This window comes from Triticum aestivum, chromosome 5B (genome assembly GCF_018294505.1).
Source record: "Triticum aestivum cultivar Chinese Spring chromosome 5B, IWGSC CS RefSeq v2.1, whole genome shotgun sequence".
NCBI classification, from domain to species: domain Eukaryota; kingdom Viridiplantae; phylum Streptophyta; class Magnoliopsida; order Poales; family Poaceae; genus Triticum; species Triticum aestivum.
In genome coordinates, this window is record NC_057807.1 from 584,710,774 (window position 1) to 584,734,295 (window position 23,522).

The window sequence follows — 23,522 nt, forward strand, 5'->3', positions numbered from 1 at the left end:
AGTCATGTTACTTGACCATGATGAACCTACGAGCTATGAGGAAGCAATGATGAGCCCAGATTCCGCAAAATGGCTTGAAGGCATGAAATCTGACATGGGATCCATGTATGAGAACAAAGTGTGGACTTTGGTGGACTCGCCCAATGGTCGGCAAGCCATATTAAATAAATGGATCTTCAAGAGGAAGACGAACACTGATAGTAGTGTTACTATCTACAAAGCTCGACTTGTCGCACAAGGTTTTTGACAAGTTCAAGGTGTTGACTATGATGAGATTTTCTCAACTGTAGCGATGCTTAAATCCATACGAATCATGTTAGCAATTGCCATTTATGAAATCTGGCAAATGGATGTCAAAACTACATTCCTTAAATGGATATTTCTTAAAGAAGAGTTGTATATGATGTAACCAGAAGGTTTTGTCAATCCTAAAGGTACTAACCAGGTGTGCAAACTCCACCGATCCGTCTATGGACTGGTGCAAGCATCTCGGAGTAGGAATATATGCCTTGATGAGGTGATCAAAGCATATAGTTTTATACAGACTTGTAGTAAAGCCTGCATTTACAAGAAAGTGAGTGGGAGCTCTATAGCATTTCTAATATTATATGTGTATGACATATTGTTGATTGGAAATAATATAGAATTTCTGGATAGCATAAAGGGATACTTGAATAAGAGTTTTTCAATGAAAGACCACGATGAAGCTGCTTACATATTGGGCATCAAGATCTATAGAGATAGATCAACACGCTTAATTGGACTTTCACAAAGCACATACCTTGGTAAAGTTTTGAAGAAATTCGAAATGGATCAGTCAAAGAAAGGGTTCTTGCCTATACTACAAGGTGTAAAGTTGAGTAAGACTCAAATACCGACCATGACAGAAGATAGAAAGAGAATGAAAGGCATTCCCTATGCCACAGCCATAGGTTCTATAAAGTATGTTGTGCTGTGTACCAGACCTATTGTGCACCTTTCCATGAATTTGGCAAGGGGGTACAATAGTGATATAAGAGTAGATCACTGGACATCGGTCAAAATTATCCTTAGTGAGTACTAAGGAAATGTTTCTCGGTGATGGGGGTGATAAAAGAGTTTGTCGTAAAGAGTTACGTTGATGCAAGCTTTTACACCGATCCAGATGACTCTAAGTCTCAATATGGATACATATTGAAAGTGGGAGCAATTAGCTAGAGTAGCTCCGAATAGAGCATTGTAGACATGGAATATTTGCAAAATGCATACGACTCTAAATGTGACAGCCCCGTTGACTAAACTTCTCTCATGAGCAAAACATGATCACACCTTAGTACTCTTTGGGTGTTAAACACATACAATGTGAACTAGATTATTGACTCTAGTAAACCCTTTGGTTGTTGGTCATATGGCGATGTGAACTATGGGTGTTAATCACATACAGATGTGAACTATTGATGTTAAATCACATAGGAATGTGAACTAAATTATTGACTCTAATGCAAGTGGGAGACTGAAGGAAATGTGCCCCAGAGGCAACAATAAAGTTATTATTTATTTCCTTAATTCATGATAAATGTTTATTATTCATGCTAGAATTGTATTAACCGGAAACTTAGTACATGTGTGAATACATAGACAAAACATATAGTCCCTAGTATGCCTCTACTTGACTAGCTCGTTAATCAAAGATGGTTATGTTTCCTAACCATAGACATGTGTTGTCATTTGATTAACATGATCACATTATTATGAAAATGACGTGATGGACATGACCCATCCGTTAGCTTAGCATTATGATCGTCTTAGTTTCATTGCTACTACTTTCTTCATGACTTATACAAGTTCCTCAGACTATGAGATTATGCAACTCCCGAATACCGGAGGAACACTTTATGTGCTACCAAACATCACAACGTAAAAAGGTGATTATAAAGGTGCTCTACAAGTGTCTCCGAAGGTGTTTGTTGGGTTGGCATAGATCGAGATTAGGATTTGTCACTCCATGTTTTGGAGAGGTATCTCTCGGCCCACTCGGTAATACTCATCACTATAAGCCTTGCAAGCATTGTGACTAATGAGTTAGTTATGGTATGAAGCATTATGTAACGAGTAAAGAGACTTGTCAGTAATGAGATTGAACTAGGTATGATGATACCGACGATTGAATCTTGGGCAAGTAACATACCGATGACAAAGGGAACAAAGTATGTTGTTATGCGGTTCGACCGATAAAGATCTTCGTAGAATATGTAGGAGCCAATATAAGCATCCAGGTTCCGCTATTGGTTATTGACCAGAGAGGTGTCTCGGTCATGTGTACATAGTTATCGAGCCCGTAGGGTCTGCATGCATAACGTTCGTTGACGATATAGTATTATATGAGTTATGTATGTTGGTGATCGAATGTTGTTCGGAGTCCTAGATATGATCACGGACATGATGAGGAACTCCGGAATGGTTCGGAGATAAAGATTGATATATGGAATAATAGTGTTTGGTCTCCGGAAGGGTTCCGGAATTCACCGGAAGGGGTTACGGATGTTTCCCAAAATGTTTGGGTACGAGAACACTTTATTTGGGCCAAAGGGGAAGGTCCACGAGGTTTTTTGGAAAGCGCAAAAGGAAGTTTTGCGGAAGTCCAGGGGCCAGACACCAGGGTCCCTGGCATCTGGGTCCAGAAGCCGGGAACCCTGGCATCTGGCCCTGGAGTCCAAGAAGGACTCTTGCCTTTCGGGTGAAACCGACTTTGTGGAGGCTTTTACTCCAAGTTTCGACCCCAAGGTTCAACATATAAATAGAGGGGCAGGGCTAGCACCAAAGACACATCAAGAAACACCAAGCCGTGTGCTGGCAACCCCGGCACCTCTAGTTTATCCTCCGTCATAGTTTCCGTAGTGCTTAGGCGAAGCCCCGCGGAGATTGTTCTTCACCAACACCGTCACAACACCATCGTGCTGCCGGAACTCATGTACTGCTTTGCCATCTTGTTGGATCAAGAAGGCGAGGACGTCATCGAGCTAAACGTGTGTTGAATGCGGAGGTGCCGTATGTTTGGTACTTGATCGAGGCGGATCATGAAGGTGTACGACTACATCAACCACATTGATAAACGCTTCCGCTTAGCGATCTTCAAGGGTATGTAGATACACTCCCCCTCTCGTTGCTATGCATCACATAGATAGATTTTGCATGATCGTAGTAATTATTTTGAAATTACTGCGTTCCCCAACAGCAACTGCATCAACGGTATCTTCTCCGACTAGATAAGTCTTCGGTCTATCCCATTATTCTATTTTGTTACTTGGTCGATGGGCCATGATGCTATGCCATATATTATTGTGTTAATTGCCTATGTGATACACAAGCTATGGTGTTTTGTTTTGAGTCTGTTATAAATTGAAATTGATAATAATTTGTGTAAAATTAGTGTAGAACATATGTCTTGTTATCTTAAATTCGTGTCGTGCTCAATGAACCATCTAATACTGAATCATTTTCTGTGTTCAACATCTAGAACCATTCTAGGAGTTTTGGTATTCATGCAACAACTGTGCGTTCTTGTCTCTTATGTTGTTTCTGTGAGCTAGTCCTTGTGGTTATTACTGTTACATGTTACATGCAGAGATGCTTCATGATGTAGTCCCTAGCTGCTTTCTATATTTGCTTTTATTTTGTTTCTAACTCTTTTGGTTTATTGTTAGATGCCTTCGTTCAACCTGTACGAACATATCCAGAAATGGTGTTTCCTCTTATTTAAGGAGCTCCAGCCTGAAAGTGATGAAGTTAGGAGTATATTTGTAGTAGTAGTTATATGGTGTGATAGTATCACATGTAATGGTGCAATGAATGTATTAGCCAAAATTGGCATGTGGTTTGATAAATTTCATTTTTTTGCTGTTCTGACTGAAATAATTGTGTGGAAAGTGAAACCTGGGTTGTCTTTAATTAGAACTTGACAAGTGGAACCTAATAGTATTTGGCATACAAAAAGGCCATTTTCCAAATAATATTCACAGGGAAAAGAATAAAAAAATTAAGGAAATGGCCTGTAAAAGGACTAGGCAAATTGAGAAATAGTTGCGACCCAATAAAGAAATTGTCCAAAAAAGGATCACGGCCCTAGAAGTAAAAAGGCTGAAATGTTGGGCCTGGCCATATGGCTGACCAAAATTAATTGAAAAAAACACAAATAGGCTGAATTGTTGGGCTTGGCCCATGTAAACACCAAACTGGACCGGGTTGATTCTCAACAACGACCTTTTCATTTGGTCGCAATTTTGCCACGTCTGATCCGACGTGGCCTGGGAAGACAACCAACAACCAAAACAAAAGGTCATAGGACCAACAACCTTTCGGTTTGGTCGTTGCCTTCTACGACCATATCACAGAGAAGGTCGTTAATTTTCATTAAAGATAGTGAGCTTTTGATCAATTGTTTTTGGTCATAAAGAGGTCGTAAATGAAAAACAACAACCATTCAGTGACTAATAGTGATGGTCGCAAGTTGAAATACTTCTTGTAGTGACGTTCTAATGGCTCTCTCTCAAATGGAGAAGGGGGTGGAGGGGTATATATAGCCTCCACACAAAATCCAACCGTTACACATATTTGACCCAACTCGGCCAGACTGAATAGAAGAACTCGGTGGGACTGATTTAGTTCAAAATGTGAATGTTATAAATCTCAGTGGGACCGATTGGATCAACTCGTGGGACCGACTGGATCAACTCGTGGGGCCGATGTGCTAGAGCGAGGGCAAAACCTCATCTCGGTGAGACGGATTGCTTGAAATCGGTGAGATCGATTTCAACAATGAGCAAACAGGGAGTTGGTCAAGCAAACTCGTTGGGACCGATTGCTCGTTTCGGTGAGACTGAAATGTTATAAAAGGGAAGCAAAGAGTTTGCAAGGCCATCTCAGTGAGACGGTGATCTGTATCTGTTTGACCGAAATGTCAACTTAACTCGGTGGCGCCGGATAGATCAAATCAGTGGGGCCGAGTTTGACTTTTGGTTTTGGACATATGTGGAAATGAGAAAGTGGCTGAGGGTTTTGGAGCAATATCACTAAGCACTTTGAGCAAGAATACCATTAAGCAACACATCATCCCCTTTTAATAGTATTGGCTTTCCTATAGACTCAATGTGATCTAGGATCACTAAAATGAAAATGAAGAGTCTTGAGATTTTGCCAATCTTTGTCCTTAGCATTTTGAAGGGTTCCCAAATCCTCTTGTCCTTACCATGCCATTGTTGAACTGATCTGAAATACACTACATAAAAGTATTAGTCCAACAAGAGATATGTTGACATTAATTACCAAAATCACCCAGGGTGTTGGTGTTCTGGGAACCAGTGTACCCAGACTTGCCTGCCTGCGGCCCATGGTGTGGCTCCATCAACGGCCTGGTACGGCCGACCTTCAACATCGACAAGACAAGACCCTCGTGAGGGGCAAAGCCTTGCGAGGCGGATGACAGCTTCCCCTGGCAGCCTCCTGAGGAGCAGAGATTCCTATGCAAACGCTCACCTAATGAGGAGGAGGTGATGCCAGCCATAACAACCAAGGCCAGACGCGCGCGAGCAGGTGCAGGGCGACAAGTGTTGTCTTTGGTGCTAAGGAGGCAAGCGTAGGCGTAGTGTCTCGAGGAATCAACCAAAGGTTACCGTTTGTGTGCAACAAGACCAAGACCGCCAGGATGGATGTCATCACCGAGCCCACCACAATGCCATGGACAAAAGCTTTGCAGGCAAAGACCACCTTTCATCTGGATAAGATGTACTATTTGTCCCCCTTCAAAATTCGCCACTGTGGGATCCCTTCCCGCCTAAGTTTTGGGGAAGAGGACCTAGGCCTCTATAAGTATAGCCTAGCAACCACCGCAACAAAGGCACGAGTTCCTGAGGAATCCCTTGAGCTCATATCCAACCCAGAGCAGACCTTGCAAGGTTGTTCTTCCTTGTACTAGTTCATCCTCAGCACCCCGCGAGGCTAATCCACCACAAAGTAGGAGTAGGATTTTACACCACAAGGTGGCCCGAACCTAGGTAAACTATCATGTCCATTTCCTATCCTGTTCATCGAGCTAGGCCGTAAGAGCAGCGAGTTGGCTGGCCAGAGAGGTTGAGTTCTTCGCACACACCCCAGAGTTCGAACCTTTCTTGGGTCCGCGGAGCCCTGAATCCGACATTTGGCACGCCAGGTAGGGGCGTGTCAAAGGATTGCTTCCTTGCCAGCTGCGCCTCCCACCCACTACAAATAAAGACACATCCGTGACATTTTGGGCCGAACAAAATTTTTTCTGTCATACTTATGACACTTCTATGATGATAATTGTGACAAAACCCGGTATCATCATATATGTGGTGGGCTCCTACTTCTATGACAAAAATTCATGACAGAAAATGGGCTTTTCGTCCTGGGCGGGCTGGAGACGCAGCTGCATGACATTCTTTGGTCCGTCCATGACGGAAAAAACCGTGGGAGAAGCGAGGGCAAGGAAAATATCAGGGAGTTCCCGGTTACGGTGGGTGGTCGGGGGCCGAGCGATGCGCATTTCTCTCGTACACGTACACGTGTGTGTGCGAGGCATTGGGCTGTAACTGAACCCGAGCAAGGCATTGGGCTCTAACTGAACCCGAGTGATTGCACTAGCTACGTTACTAAACCCGAGTGATTCCTTCGCTACTGCTGCTAACTGAAGTCGATCGATGCTGCCTCTGAATGAACAATGAGTGTTTGCTGGGGGGTTTGGATGAACAGTGAGCGGTGGGGGTGGATGAACAGGACCCTGTGGTGTTGCCTCTGGAGGAACATGACCCCAATCGATCGAGCCGGTTCAAGCTAGATGAACAGGACCCCATGGAGGGCTGGATGAATAGGACGACCCCATGGAGGGCTGGATGAGCAGTAGACGGTGGAGGGATGGATGAACAGTAGCCCCGTGGAGGGGTGGTTGAACAGGAGCCCGTGGAGAGGGGTGGTTGAACAGTAGCCGGTGGAGTAGCGCACGGTGGAGGCTGGATGAACATGAGCCGGTGGATGAACAGTCACAGGTGGAGGCTGGAGGAAGTCAATGGTGGATGAACAGTAGCCCGTGGATGCTGGAGGAGGTCGACGGTGGAGATGAACAGTATCCCGTGGAGTCCCGTTTTGCGGTACGCCACACCCCTCCCGATGAACAAGACCCCATTTCGATCGTAACACTCCAACACAAGTTCGTTTCCTCCATTTTGCGGTACGCGACACCCCTCTCGATCAACAGGACCCCATTTAGACCGTAGGAGGTCCAACACAAGTCCATTTCCTCCGTTTTGCGGTACGCCAGACCCCTCCCGATGAACATGATCCTGTTTCGAACGTGGCCGGTCGAACACAAGGCCGTTTCCTCCGTTCTGCGGTACACCATGCCTCGTTTCCATCGCCTGTTCCGTCCAAGCCGGTTGGCTCCCACGCGTTCCGTTGCCTCCCGATGAACATGACGCATTCTGTTGCCTACCGATGAACACGACGCATTCCGTTGCCTCCCCATGAACATGACGACACGCAGTTTCTCTGTTCCGACCCAGCCATGTACACAAGCCCTGGCCGTAAGTATGTGTGAGTAGGCGTTCGAGACCCCGCCCGTATGTACGTACGTGGCTATATTTTCTTTCTTGTGCACTGGCCGCTGTACATACATGTACATGCTACGTGCGCACCTCTACTACGAGACGTGCGCGCCTCTACATCGACCAGTATGTACATACACGTTCACGACTAGAATGACAACACTATGTACGCTTCGACCAGGTGGGTCCCGACTGTCAGGCACTTCCTTGCATGCGAAGATGTAGCTGGTGGGTCCCAGCTGTCAGGGGGGCGAATCGTCTTTTTTGCCAGGACACACTTCCTTGTGTGCGAAGATGTAGCTGGTGGGTCCCAGCTGTCAGGGGGGAACGTTTTTTTCGTGAAATACAGTGGCCCGTCTGGTAGGTCCCTGCTGTCAGGTGGAGGAATTATTATTTTCCGCGTAATAAGGAGGCACTTCCTTGCTGCAGCCGTGGACCCAGCTCTCAATCTCTCCACATACAGTCCACGTCCGATGGAAGTCGTTCCTTGACCATGTTGACCACACCGCGCTGAGAGCACCACGGTGGTGGAAGACGGCGAGGCCTAGGAAGGGGACGACGCGGAGCCGAGGAAGACGCGGCAGTGGATGCCCACGCGGAGAGGAGTACGAGGGTTCACTGTTCGACTGCGGTGTGAGGCTGCCGTCGCCGTAGAATAACAGGGGGTGTGGGTGAGTGGAGGGATGGTCTGGCTAGTGATGAGAGTAGTAGGGGGCGGTGAGGCCTCCATGGCAGCACAGCCGGCCACGGGAGGAAGGAGCAGGTGGCACGACCGGCGCTGCTTTGGGCGGCTGGAGCAAGACGACCAGAGGTTGAAGAAGCATGACAGCCGTTGGATGGACATCGTATGGTCACTGCAGCTAGAATCGTTTATATTGAATAAGTTGACAAAGCCCTTGGTACGCGTCAACTTAGTAGGCCCACAGGTCAGCTTACGAAACAGTGCGCCCCAGATGTCAGGGGGAGGAATCATTTTTTGGGTGGGTGAAGCTAGAATATCCGAGATTGAAGAAGAAGCAGGGCATCGGTTGGATGGATATCCAACGGCCACTGCTGCTAGAACCGTGTGTTGACTATTAGTTGACAAAGCCTTGCATACACGTCAACTATTTTTTTTGAGGGGACGCATCAACTTAGTAAGGCCACAAGTGTGTGGCAGAGAACTTATAGCCCATTTGAGATTTGTAAAAATGTGCAGCCCCTTTTTGAATTCTAATGGAATTTAGTACAGCCCATTTACAGTTTGTTTTGATGGGATCCGAAATATTTTTATCCTGAAATTTCTAGTCAAATTAAATACAATTTCAATATAAATTTATATTACGTAAAAATCCAACGAAACCTTGCGCTCGCAACAATTAATGAAATTAAAATGTTCAATATCCAAAAATAATATTTTATAAAGTAATTGCGTCTTTGGTGCATTTTTTTATAGTTACTGCCCATTTTTTATAATTACGTCCCATTTATTATTTCTTAAAGCCCATTTTCTTTTAAGCCTAATGCATCCCTCCTAGGAAAGATTTGTAGCCCAGCAGGGCGGAGAATAACAACTTGACCTTGCTGGGGTATTCCTAAAAAAAGAATAGCTGGGCTAGCCATTTTCAGCTTGAAAAAAAATAATATCTGGGCTGGATATCTGGCCTGGGCTAGAGGGGCCATAGCCCGCCCAGTTAATACCTGCTGCGATGTTTTCTTTGTTGTTCAGAGGAGAAAAATTAATATCTGGGATAAACATCACTCAATAAAAACTCTGCAGTGCTCACACCTCAAAAACAAAAATACTGCTCGAGCTGCTTGGTCCCAGCTGTCGGCCACTTTTTGTGCAATTCTCTCGTTTATTGACTACATAGGTTGACAATGGTGTGGGACCGTGATGTGAGGAAACCAGGAGGAAGCAAAAAAATTATAGTTTTATAAAATAAGGAGGCACTTGCGTACGTGAGGCTATGGCCCTGGCGTGTCCCCACTATCATCCTCTCCAAGTAAAGTCATCTCCTCACCCGCACGCGCTTTCCGCCCGAAACGGTCAAAACTGCCCGCCCCGCTTCCTGGTGTAGGTGATTGCTCCGCCTTCAAACGACACAAGTGTCGTCCGTCCGTCCGTCTGCCGCCCACATTAATGATACGCGGTTGCCGAGGTGGCTACTCCAGCGCCACACGTCCGTCCCTCCACCGCCCACCATTGCTATATAAACTGCTACGCCGGCCATAGCCGTAGTCATCCGCATCCATTCTCTTTCTCCTGTTGACACCACTACTGGCCACCATGGCTTCCTCGCGCTCCAGCGCTCTTCGGGACGGGTGGATGACGGACCACAAGGAGATGGCAGCCATTTCTACCGACTGGCTGGCCGGCAGCCAGCCAGAGGACGACGACGTCCCAATGGAGAACATGGTAGTCGATGATCCGGCCCCAACCCCCTCCTCCGCACCATCGTCGCCGGTGCATTGCACCATGACCATCAGCGAGGCCCGTGCCCAATATATGGACAGGGTGAGGCAGAAGCGTGAGGAGCAGTTCCGGGAGGCGCAGGTTGAGGCCGCCTACAACCACCATCTCCTCTAGGAGCACCTGCAGGCGGAGGAGCAGATCGTCGCGGAGCAGGAGGCGCTGCTCGACTCGTACCGCTCCGCCCGCGAGGGCCGCATCGAGCGCTGGCGGTACCGCATGCGGGTGGAGGAGGCTGCGACCGCCTACAAAGAGGGCGATGAAGCGGGCGAGGCGCTGTTTGGCGAGAACAAGGATGAGGCAGAGGACAATATGGGCTCCGACGAGTCCCTGCCCCGCTGGTGTCGATGAGGCCCTGCTCCGCCGAGGCCCCGTGGCATCAAAAACGAGGCATAGGACACGGCCAGCTCCGCCGAGGCCCCGCCCCGCCAACAATGAGGCAGACGAGATCGCCGGCTCAGCCGAGGCCCCACCCTGCCGGCAACGAGGGGAAGTATTTCCACCGCTCCGCCGAGGCGCCGCCCGCCGGCAACGAGATAGAGGACATCGCCGGCTCCGCCGAGGCCTCGCCCCACCGCCAACGAGGCCGCTGAGGGAGTCCTAGATTAGGGGGTATCCGGACAGCCGGACTATATACATCGTCCGGACTATTGGAGCGTGAAGATACAAGACTCAAGACTCCGGCCTGTGTCCGGATGGGACACTCCTTTGCGTGGAAGACAAGCTTGGCGATCCGGATATTATATTTCCTTCCTTGTAACCAACTCCATGTAAACTCTAGCCCTCTCTGGTGTCTATATAAACCGGAGAGGATGGTCCTTAGAAGGCCGATCACAATTACAATCATACCATCATAGGCTAGCTCTTAGGGTTTAACCTCTACAATCTCGTGGTAGATCTACTCTTGTACTACTCATATCTTCAATATTAATCAAGTAGGAAGTAGGGTTTTACCTCCATTGAGAGGGCCCGAACCTGGGAAAACATTGTGTCCCTTGCTTCCCGTTACCATCAGCCTAAGAGGGACAGATCGGGACCCCCTACCCAAGATCCGTTAGTTTTGACACTGACATTGGTGCTTTCATTGAGAGTTCCTCTGTGTCGTCGCTGCAAGGCTCGATGGCTCGTCTCGTTGTCAAGGAAAACATCACCTCTGGGGGAGCGCTGGCTTTAGGCCAGACTCTCCGTCTTGGTGGCTTCATTATGGCTGCCCCATCAGCTGTCGCGCCAATGATGGCCTCTCGGGTCATCACGCATAACCTTCGCATCAATTCGGAGCTTGCCGAACAAATGGATCCGATAGAGCTCTCCTCTCTTAATGAGTTCTTGGATTGCATCGCTGCTTCAGGAATCGCTACGGACTATGACCGGATTGGGCTTAAACCCGACTAAAGGGACATTAGATCCCCGCCGGCCACCCATGAGATAGCGGTAGTGGAGGAACCACACACGGGTTGCCCCTCGACTTTGAGGACGAATTGTGTCGGAATCACCGAACTCTGTGAGCCGAACACCTTCTCAAAGGAAGACATGACCCGTGTCCCGGACTTAGAATCGGGCATTGGGCCGAAGAGATTGGGCAACACTCCGGATCCCGAACAGTCAGGCTCGGAACCTCCCATGCCCCCGGGTGTTAGATCGGATCAAAACCCGGATTCAGCCAACAACATTCACCTGGATTTAAATAGTCTCTCCCGCATCAGGCAAGAGTCCCAAGAGATAGTACATCATTACTGGGCCAGATTCCTCCTTGCGCTTAACGAGGTCAAGGACTGCCACGAGGAGGACGTAGTCTCACTTTTTTGCAAAAAATGCACGAACAAATGACTCCTTAATGCTATAAGTCACCGTGACATAGTACACTTTGCGGACTTGGCAACCATTGTACAGAAGTACTATGCGATGGAAAGCGCCTGGAAAACCCAATCGGAATTTTGGGATAGTACGGCCCTCACCAGAACCTTTGTCCAAACTAAACGGCCGAACTCTCGCAAGTCTACCAATCCAATTCCCAAGAAACCAAAGCACACCCCAGGGCGGGGAACTGTATTGGAAGAATGGCTCAATGGGCCATGTAAACTCCAGAGTGCTCCGGACACAACACCAACCCATAGCCTCAGGGCATGTTGGATACTCCGGCAGGTAGCAAAAAGTGGCGAGGATCTCCTCGAGAGCCATAAAGCAGAACAACATCCCGCCAAGGAACACAATACGGTACTAAAAGTCTTCAAGACTTTCGCCTCAAACAATAGGCGCAAGCGAGCTCATCGAAGCCCCGTTGGAATCTGCCATGTGGCAAAAATAAATCCGTGGAACGACACTGCTATAACTTTCAATGCCAGTGATGAACCCCAATTCTAGACCATCCGGGCACCAGCCGCTCTGGTCCTTAGCCCAATAGTGGACGGCTTTCGGCTCACTAAAGTACTCATGGACGGCGGAAGCGGATTAAATTTGATCTACGAAGAAGCACTCAAGAAGATGGAAATTGATAAAAGCCGCATTAAACAAAGCAGCACAACCTTCAGGGGAATTATCCCTAGTCAGGAAGCATGGTGTGTGGGAAAAATCACACTCGATGTGGTATTCGGCACTCCGGAGTATTACAGGTCCAAAGATATCACATTCCAAGTGGCCCCTTTCAGCAGCGGATACCATGCCCTTCTAGGGCGGGATGCCTTTGCAAGCTTTAAAGCTATACCCCATTACGGGTCCATGAAGCTTAAAATGCCTGGACCCAATGGAATCATCACTCTAGCTAGTGATCCAGACATCACACTCCACGCCAAAAACAAAACCGCAGCACTAGCCTTGGAAGCATTATCCGAAGCCCTAGCAGCCGAAGAATTAACAACACTGCGCGCCACCGTGGATAGGGACGGCATGATACTCGACAAGAGACCCAAGTCCACCTCATTTAAACCGCCAAAGGAAATAGTCAAATTCCAAGTCCATCCAACGGACCCCACGAAGACAACTTCCATAGGGACACAGTTGAGCCCCGCTATGGACGCCGCACTGTGAGACTTCTTACGCGAGAATTGGGACATTTTCGCCTGGCACCCATCGGACATGCCAGGCATCCCGCGTGGATTGGCCGAACATAGCCTTAACATACTAAAGGGATACAAACCTGTTAAACAGACCCTAAGGCGATTTTCAGAGCCCAAACGGCAAGCCATGGGGGACGAGCTAGCCAAGCTACTTGAGGCCGGATTCATCAGAGATATCAAGCATCCGGATTGGCTAGCGACCTTGGTAATGGAACCAAAGAAGGACAAATCCTGACGCCTGTGCGTCGACTTCAAAGACCTCAACGAGGCTTGCCCCAAGGATCCGTTTCCCCTCCCTCGCATCGATCAAATCATCGACGCCACAACAGGACACAACTCACTGTGTTTCCTCGACGCATACTCCGGATACCATCAAATAAAGATGGCAGAGCCTGACCAAGCTGCAACAGCTTTTATAATGCCATGTGGCCCTTTCAGCTTCAACACTACGCCTTTCGGGCTTAAGAATGCCGGCGCAACCTATCAATGCATGATTCAAACATGCCTGGAAAAGCAAATCGGCAAAACAGTGGAGACATACGTGGATGACGTAGTCATAAAAACAAGACACGTCGAAACCCTAATAGATGACTTGAGGCTTACGTTCGACAACCTCCGAACATACGACATCAAGATGAACCCAGAAAAATGCGTTTTCGGCGTCCCCTCCGGAAAACTACTGGGCTTCATCGTCTCCAATAGAGGAATTGAAGCGAATCCGGCAAAAATCCGAGCTTTGTCGCACTTGCCTATACCAACAGACCTCAAACACATCTAGAAACTAGCTGGACGCGTGGCTGCTTTGAGCCACTTTATCTCCAGGTTAGGAGAAAAGCCATTACATCTTTACCGCCTTCTTCGGTGCACCGAACACTTTGTGTGGACGGATGCAGCCGCGGCCGGACTCGATGAAATAAAGACCTTATTGGCCGATAATCCAGTCCTAACAGCGCCAAATATCGGCGAACCTATGCTACTATACATAGCTGCAACACATCAAGTTGTAAGCGCAGTACTCGTCGTCGAATGGGAGGTTGACGGATACAAATTCCCGCTACAAAAGCCAGTTTATTACGTATCCACGGTCCTCACCCCATGCAAATCCCGATACCCACACTATCAAAAAATAGCATACGCGGTCTTCATGGCATCCCGAAAGCTATGACACTACTTTCAAGAGTGTTCGATTACGGTGGCCTCTAAAGTACCACTAAATGATATAATAAATAACCGTGATGCCACGGGCCAGATCGCTAAATGGGCCATCGAGCTCCTTCCGTTCGACATAACATACAAGCCTCGGCAGGCCAATAAGTCGCAGGTATTAGCTGACTTTTTCGCTGAATGGACGAAAGCCGAACTCCCTAAAGAGTACGACGCGTACTCTAACTGGATCATGCACTTCAATGGCTCTAAAATGCTGGCCGGATTGGGAGCAGGTGTAGTCCTGACATCTCCCATCGGAGACACGGTCCAATATGTCCTCCAAATACTATACACAGACTCCAATAATGCAGCCGAATACGAGGCTCTGTTGCATGGTCTTCGGATGGCAGTCTCTATGGGCATTCAATGCCTAGAGGTGCGCGGGGATTCAAACCTTGCAATATCACAAATAAACAGAGACTTTGATGCCAAGGATTCGAAAATGGCGGCCTACTGTAATGTCGTCCTTAAAATGTCAGCTCAGTTCGAGGGGCTCAAATTCCACTATGTGGCTCGAGAAAACAATCAAGCGGCAGATGTCCTTGCCCGCATCGGTGCTAAACGCGACCCTGTCCCACCTAACATATTCCTGGAAAGGCTATTCAAGCCATCCGTGATATGGGAAGGGGAGTCCGGCAATACCAGCACAGATCCGAATACATCCCCAGATTCCGAACTATCAGACATAATCGGAGGCTCTACCACTGAAATAACATCTTCAACCCACGAAATCATGGCTGTCATCGCCCCATGGAGTGAGCCTTTCTTGGCCTACCTAAATAGGCAGGAGCTCCCCGAAGACCAAAATGAAGCACGCTGCATCGTCCGATGTTCTAAAGCTTACAAAGTCCATGAAGGGGAACTCTATAAGAAAAGTGTGACCGGAGTGCTCCAAAGGTGCATCTCCGAAGAGGAAGGGCGGCAGCTCTTGGCTGAAATCCTTGCCGGACTGGGCGGGCACCACGCCGCGGCTCGAGCACTTGAGAGCAAGGCCTTCCGTACAGGTTTCTATTGGCCGACAGCCCGAGCAGATGCACAGGACCTTGTCCAACACTGCGTCGGTTGCCAGCTCTTTGCCAATCAGAGTCATATGCCCCCTACCGCTCTCCAAACAATCCCCATAACATGGCCCTTCGCGGTCTGGGGGCTGGATATGGTTGGATCCCTTAAAGGGGGAAGCCACAACAAAAAAATACTTATTGGTCATGGTAGACAAGTTCACCAAATGGATAGAAGCCAAACCAGTCAAAACAGCCGAACCCGGACCAGTAATAGACTTTATATCCGGGGTCGTACACCGATACGGTGTCCCCCACAGCATCATCACCGATAATAGCTCAAATTTCACAGCCGATGAAGTGAAAGCTTGGTGCGGCAAAATGGGCATTAAGCTCGACTACGCTTCCGTCTACCATCCTCAAACAAATGGCCAGGTCGAACGGGCAAACAGTCTTATCATGAATGGCATCAAACCCAGACTAGTGCAATCCTTGACAGAGTTGGACACGCATTGGGTCGAGGAGCTCAACTCCGTACTCTGTGGGTTGTGGACCACACCGAATCGCACCATCGGATATAGACCATTTTTTATGGTGTACGGCGCGGAAGCGGTACTACCCTGCGACATAATACATGATTCGCCACACGTACGCATGTACAAAGAGAAGGACGCCGAGTTAGATTGGCAGGATAGCTTGGACGCCCTGCAGGAGGAGCGCGACGTCGCAAAGGCTCGTTCCGCATTCTATCAGCAATAGACTCGATGATACCAGAGCAGAGAATTGCGGGCCAAAACTTATAATATTGGCGAGCTCATTCTACGCTTACCGGAGAAGAAGAAGGACAAGCTCAAACCCAAGTGGGAAGGTCCCTTCGTCATCGACAAAGTTCTCACCGGAGGAGAGTACCGCTTACGTAATGCGTCCGATAACAGACTCGAGCCAAATCCATGGAACGGGGACAGACTCCGGAGATTCTACGCCTAGCGCCGAACTCATTGTTTGTCTCCTTACGTCCTCCTTTTTAATTATGCTCCATCCCTTTTCATTTCTCGATTTTTCTTCCTCTTCACACAAAGTATTTAATACAGTGCAGACTTCCGGATCACTCCGGCCGCACTATGTGTGTAAGCAATACCTGGGGGCTTCCTATATGGAAGCTAAAAATATTTACTCTAATGGCTTTTCGCCCATCACATATGCATTTCTTTTTTCGTATGTGCCTTTTCTTCACCATTATATGCATCGATATGACTAAAGATGTGGCCAAGCTGGGTTGCCTGGCTCCTGTGTTTATGCCCTACGTTGTCGTTAATTCGGTTAGGGCATAAGGGGAGCGCCTCTGCGATTGTTACTGCCGGTTCTGCCGAAAGCTAGTTTCCTTAAGAGAATATTCGGTCGGTGACCAAAAGATGTATTCGTTTATTACAACGTAAATCCCCAGAGGTTTTGTATCCTGCGCCATGATGCGCAGTCCGGACATGTGCATTGTCGCATGCTTACCCAGGGAAAGGAACCCCTAACGGAACAATTCTCTATGGAAGATGTTTCTTACTATCCGTGTAATATAACATAACTAGTTGGGTACTTGTCTGTTCAAACACTTATGACCCCTACGCCTGGTTTCCACGCATACCCCGGTTTTGTATAACTGAGCGGGTATTCAGACACACCTCGGACTATAGGATCCGGGGGCTAAAGCGAAAGGGTCCGCCATGACAAATGATTTCAATCCGGCTAGGGGATACTTATGTCCACTGAATTACGTAGTCACTTGGACTGACTATATTCCTCCTCTATACCATCCAACATGCTATCTAGCTTACAGTCCTGTTGAGAATACTTTGCGGCTAATGCCACCTAGTAATATACTAGACTCACTGGGATTTCTTGCCCATCTGGCCCTGCCGGTCCGACTTCGGCCATATGGTTCGGGTCCAACTTGGTGTAGCGCGTCTTCACCATAGCCCATGCTTCTCTTGCACCTTGCCGGAAGGCTGACATCTTCCACAATCGAAAGCGCCACCGTGATCCTTAAGCATGTCCACAAGCTCCCCCATGCCATTCGGCAGGAAGCTTGATGGCCACAAAGCCTGCGCAACACCCTACATTGCCTGCCGAGCTCGCTCATGCAGTTGTGAGAGGTCTTGTAGTAAATCACCTGCAGATGCGGGCATCTCCTCCTCTGGGCGACCCGTTAGCATTCCTACAAACAAAAGTCTTTCAATATACTTCCTCGCCGAACTATGCTACAGTTCGTCTAAGCACTTACTATAAATGCCGCGGCGAAGCCTTTTGTTCTCCTTCACAGAGTCCGCCAGCTGCGCCTGGACGTCTTTTAATTCGACGTCCAGCCGAACATTGGCATCTTGAAGGTTATTCTTCTCCTGCTTAACTTGCGTAAGAATGTGCTCGCCAGCCTTTAGCTGCCTCTAGATATGCAACTCGTCATCCCTACCGCCCTCCGGATTCACCCCGGGGCTGTCTGTAGAATTTTCTGTTCAACTCATCATACCAGCCACTTACTAACTGGTGCATTTTTGTAAAATCGAGATAAATGTTACCAGATGAGGCCTTCTGGGATTCCTCTAGTTTGGCAACCGTGGCCCTCAGTTGGATCTTGCAACCCTCTAGCTCCCGAGACAATTGCTCATTCTTATCTACAATGACCTGCGCATAAATTGATCCTTAAAACAGTTGCTCCAACCGTTTCAAGTCTCAGGGGCTACTGCTATACATGCTTATCAAACTTTCTTACCCTATATCTTTGGTATACTCGTCCGTTGCCCGGGCAAGCCCGCCTTGAGCAGCACAGATGTTGTTGCGAAGCACGGCCCGTCGACTGAGGGAGTCCTGGATTAGGGGGTATCCGGACAGCCGGACTATATACCTCGTCCGGACTATTGAAGCGTGAAGATACAAGACTGAAGGCTCCGGCTCGTGTCTGGATGGGACTCTCCTTTGCGTGGAAGACAAGCTTGGCGATCCGGATATTATATTTCCTTCCTTGTAACCGACTCCGTGTAAACCCTAGCCCTCTCCGATGTCTATATAAACCGGAGAGGATGGTCCTTAGAAGGCCGATGACAATTACAATCATACCATCATAGGCTAGCTTCTAGGGTTTAGCCTCTATGATCTCGTGGTAGATCTACTCTTGTACTACTCATATCTTCAATATTAATCAAGCAGGAAGTAGGGTTTTACCTCCATCGAGAGGGCCCGAACCTGGGTAAACATTGTGTCCCTTGCTTCCTGTTACCATCAGCCTAAGACGCATAGGTTGGGACCCCTACCCGACATTGGTGCTTTCGTTGAGAGTTCCTCTGTGTCGTCGCTTTGAGGCTTGATGGCATCTTCAATCACCAACAACACCGTCCAGGGCGAGATTTTTCTCCCCAGATAGATCTTTGTGTTCGGCGGCTTTGCTCTGCGGGCCAATTCGTTGGTCATCTGGAGCAGATCGACAGCTACGCCCCTGGCCGGCATGTCAGGTTCGGAAACTTGAACTACACCGCAGATATTCGCGGAGACTAGATCTTCGACGGATTCGGGCCTGTGCCAGGAGCGCCAGACAGTCATGACGAGCATGGCCTAGACCTGTTGTTGGACAATGTTCGGGATATCATCCCTGCAGTAGCCCCGGATCTAAATCCGGAGCGGGTTGCGTTGCCTAAGGACGGAAGGGTGGACCCCGCCCCGCGGGCTGCATACTCATCGGCGGTGGAGCCGAACACATGTCTCACCTCTGTTGATGCCTGTAACCTCAGGCCCACGGACTCGTATCCGACTGTTGGTCGCGGTACGCATACCCTCGAGCCAGCCGGGCCAGGTTGTGCTCCGATAATGGAGTTTACCGCTGCGGACATCTTTCAGCACTCGCCCTTTGGCGACATGTTGAACTCATTAAAGTCTCTCTCTTTGTCAGGAGGCTCTGGGCCGAACTATGTCCGGCCTAAGTGGGAAGCAGGAGACGAAGGAATTCGTTGCCCACCCACCACCAACTTCATTGCCACGATCGATGATTTAACCGACGTTCTTGACTTCGACTCCGAAGACATCGACGGTATGGACGATGATGCAGGAGAAGCTTCAGAATCTCTGGGGCGCGGGACTACTACCTTGTCACACGATATATGCATGGTGGATACGCCCAAGAAGGATGATGGCGATAATCCGGAAGATAAAACACCCGGGCAAAAGCCAAACCAGCGGCACAGACGCCGCTCAAAGTCCAGCAACAACAAAAATAGCGACAAGAGCACAAGAAGAATCGACATACCAGTAAACCCCGAAGGAAGTAACGACCACATGGACCCAGCGATGGAGCAGGACGATCCAGGTCACGCCAAATTGAGTTCGGAGCAAATACCCGATCACAATGATCCGAAGGACGAGCTCATGAAACCACCCCGGAACAGGAACACAGTCCGGACGATGATGCATTCATCATTCCAGACGAACGCGTGGAACGAGACAACCTCCACCGAAAGCTTATGGCCATAAAGAGAGGTCTAAAGAAGCAGAAGTAACGGCTCAAAGCCGCACAGGAAACGCTCAACCGCAGATGGAATGAAGTGCTAGACACTGAAGAACGATATGGCAACGATCACCATACAAAGAGCTACCCAAAACGCAAGCTACTGCCTAAATTCAACGACGAGGCCGTTCCATCAAAGAATAATACGACCAGGAAACCAGACGTACCACTCCACAACCGCAACAGATCGGCTACTAACGCCACACATGATCTACGTGAGCATCTGGATAAGAAAGCCGGTGCGGCCAGGTCCATCTACGGATCTAAAGGACACACCCCGGCAAGGGAATATGGTCACCAAAACGATCATACAAGCCAAATACCAGTTCGGAATAAACACCGGACAAAAAAACAGCCGACTGCATGCCACATCACGTCCAGATACAGAGGGGCTGTTCACCCCCTGTGCTTCACCGAAGTAGTACTAGACCATGAATTCCCGCAAGGTTTTAAACCTGTGAACATAGAGGCATACGACGGAACAACAGACCCAGGGGTCTGGATCAAGGATTTTATCCTGCATATTCACATGGCTCATGGGGATGACCTCCACGCCATCAAATACCTTCCCCTCAAGCTGAAGGGACCGGTTGAAAATCCTCCCTAAAAACTCAATTGGGAGTTGGGAGGAACTCGAGGACGCTTTCAGGGCCAATTTTCAAGGGACTTATGTCTGGCCTCCGGATGCAAACGATCTAAGTCACATAATCCAACTGCCCGGAGAGTCCGCCCGCAAGCTTTGGAACAAATTCCTCACCAAGAAGAATCAAATTCTCGATTGTCGGGACGTCGAAGCCTTAGCGGCATTCAAACACAGCATCCATGACGAATGGCTCGCCAGACACCTCGGCCAAGAAAAGCCAAGGACAATGGCAGCCTTAACAAGCCTTATGACCCACTTTTGCATGGGTGAAGATAGCTGGCTAGCCCGTAAGGGCACCAGTGACCCCAGCACATCCGAAATAAGGGATGGCAACGGGAAGCCACGGCGTAGTAAACACAAACGCCAAAACAAGGAAGAGAGCCCGGACAACACAATGGTCAATGCCAGATTCAGGGGCTCTCGACCTGATCAGCAAAAGAAGCCATTCAAAGGCATTAAAGAGGGACCGTCCGGTCTGAACAGAGTGCTAGACAGACTGTGCCAAATTCATGGCACCCCGGAAAAGCCTACAAACCACACACATAGAGAATGCTGGGTCTTTAAGCAAGCAGGCAAATTAAATGCCGAACACAAGTGGAGGGAAACACCAAGTGAAGACGAGGATGAACCTCGCCAGCCGAACACTAGGGGACAGAAAAAATTCCCACCAGAGGTTAAAATAGTAAACATGATCCACGCGGCTCTCACATCCATGAGAAGGCACGAACGCGCACATGGAGACGCGCACTGGATGTCATATCCGATCACCTTCGATCGCATGGACGGCCGAACTAGTATTCAGCGTGGAGGATCAAAGGCCTTGGTGCTGGACCCAATAATCGATGGATATCGTCTCACCTGCGTCCTCATGGACGGCGGCAGTAGTCTCAACTTAATATACGAGGACACTGTCCGTAGGATGAGGATAAACCCATCCAGAATTAGCCAAAGCAACACCACCTTTGAAGGGGTGATACCAGGCATTGAAGCCTACGGCAGGGGCTCCGTCGTACTGGAGGTAACATTTGGCCCCCCAGGCAACTCCCGAAGCGAAGAACTACTCTTCACCATTGCATCCTTCCAAAGCGGCTATCATGCACTGCTTGGAAGAATGTCCTTTCGCCCGCGTCAATGCATTGCCGCACTATGGATACCTTACGCTCAAGATGCCCTGTCCTCGTGGCATCATCACCGTTAGCGGAATCACAGAGCGCTCTTCACACGCAGAGGAACACGCGACGGCCCTGACGGCCGGACAATAAGCGGCCTCCAATATCAGAAAACATGACTGGTCATTAAGACCACATACACGGTTAGACGAGTCCGGTAGCCCGGATAAAATTAAATCAGGGCACCGTATATGTAATCCCATAGCGGAAACCAGGGGCTATAAATATTTAATACAGCCCACACTTGGCTCAACCTTATTGGCAGGCCAACATCTTACACTTTTACTATCCATCGCATACTTACGTTGTACTCTCCTATGAGTTTTCCTTTTTCCACAAAACAAACATTCGCGCGATACCCTTCCAGGATTCGGCACAACGGAGAGAAAGCCGCAGACGTGTACCAGGGGCCCGTTCAACATGTTTCTTTTTAGATTAAGCCCCTGTGTAAACCTTTTCTATTGCCTCTTGCTATTTAAACCATCCCATGGGTTCCATACCCACAAAGGATACTGTCGTTATTGGCATTTCGCCACGACAGATTATCGCACGTACCTAGAAATGTAGGGTTAATAATAAATGGGCATTCTTGAGCTCATCTTCTGTTATAAAGCCCGAACACCTTCGGGAGTGTTCGGCGTCAGGAGTTTGGCCTTATATGCATCATCTCTGATCATGTCTTTGATCAAATGTTGGGTTTGCCCGGCTCCTGGGTTTGCCGCCTTATGTTCCGTTATTATCGGCTATGGCGGCCAAAGGCGAACTACTGTGATTGTGCCCCGGTTATTTTGGATGAGCACCTCAGTAGAGAAAGCCGAAAACTGACTGTCATGATGCAGCGAGAGACTGTTCAACCACTCGAAGACTCACCGGAATCTTTAGGATTCCTCCACATTAATGAAGGGCCGTTTCCCGGCCATGTACACACGTGCCCGTATTCGGATGCACGTGAAGGTACTAGGGGCTACATAGTAGCCCCACCATTAGACTCCCATGGCTAAGAGAAAGTGTTACAACTATATAGTCCGGTTGCCTAGTTTGACGCGCGATCACCTCCTTAATGGACCAAGACATTGGATCAAGTGTGATTAGGCATATTTTTCGCGAACACCCCCGCATTGTATGCGTGGGGGCTGAAGCCAATGACTGCTATCTTTCGGACTAATTATACATATAAAAACGGCCGTACAGGGGACACAATCATACTTCCAGTCAAAAGTATAAATACAGCCTCATAATAAAAATAAACATTGTTTTTTACAAGGATTCGACCTATCACTCGAACAAGACATTCTTCGAGCACTGCGCCTCTATTAGGCGGGCACCTTCTGTGACTTGCGCCAAGTAGTGCTCGGACGGATATTGGCCTCCCGCCGGATCCTGGGTCGCTATAACGGTGGCCTCCATATCCGTCCAATAGGCTTTAACGTGGGCAAGAGCCATTCGTGCACCCTCTATGCACGCCGACTTCCTCATGGCGTCAATCCGAGACACGGACCCAAGGAATTGCTGCAGCAAATCAAAGTAACTATCCGGCTTAGACCCCTTCGGCCAAAGATGGTCTATTATAGACCGCATTGCAAGACCGGACAGCCTGTGAAGCTCCGCCACAGCAGCCACCTTTTCATTTAGCGGCAGCGGGCGAGTGGGAGCATTGAATTGCGACCAGAAAAGCTTCTCCACTTCCTTATCACCTTGACCCTCGAAGAACTTGACAGCATCAGTTGTACTATTCGCCAAATCCGCATATGCGTCTGCAGGACTCCAGCGCCCAGCCAGGGGAGCATACTTCGGATCCAAAAACTTTGCCCGTAGTAAGTAGGAGCCCCCAACCGTGATTTTTTCGGCCTGTTGAAGCTCCTCCCGCAT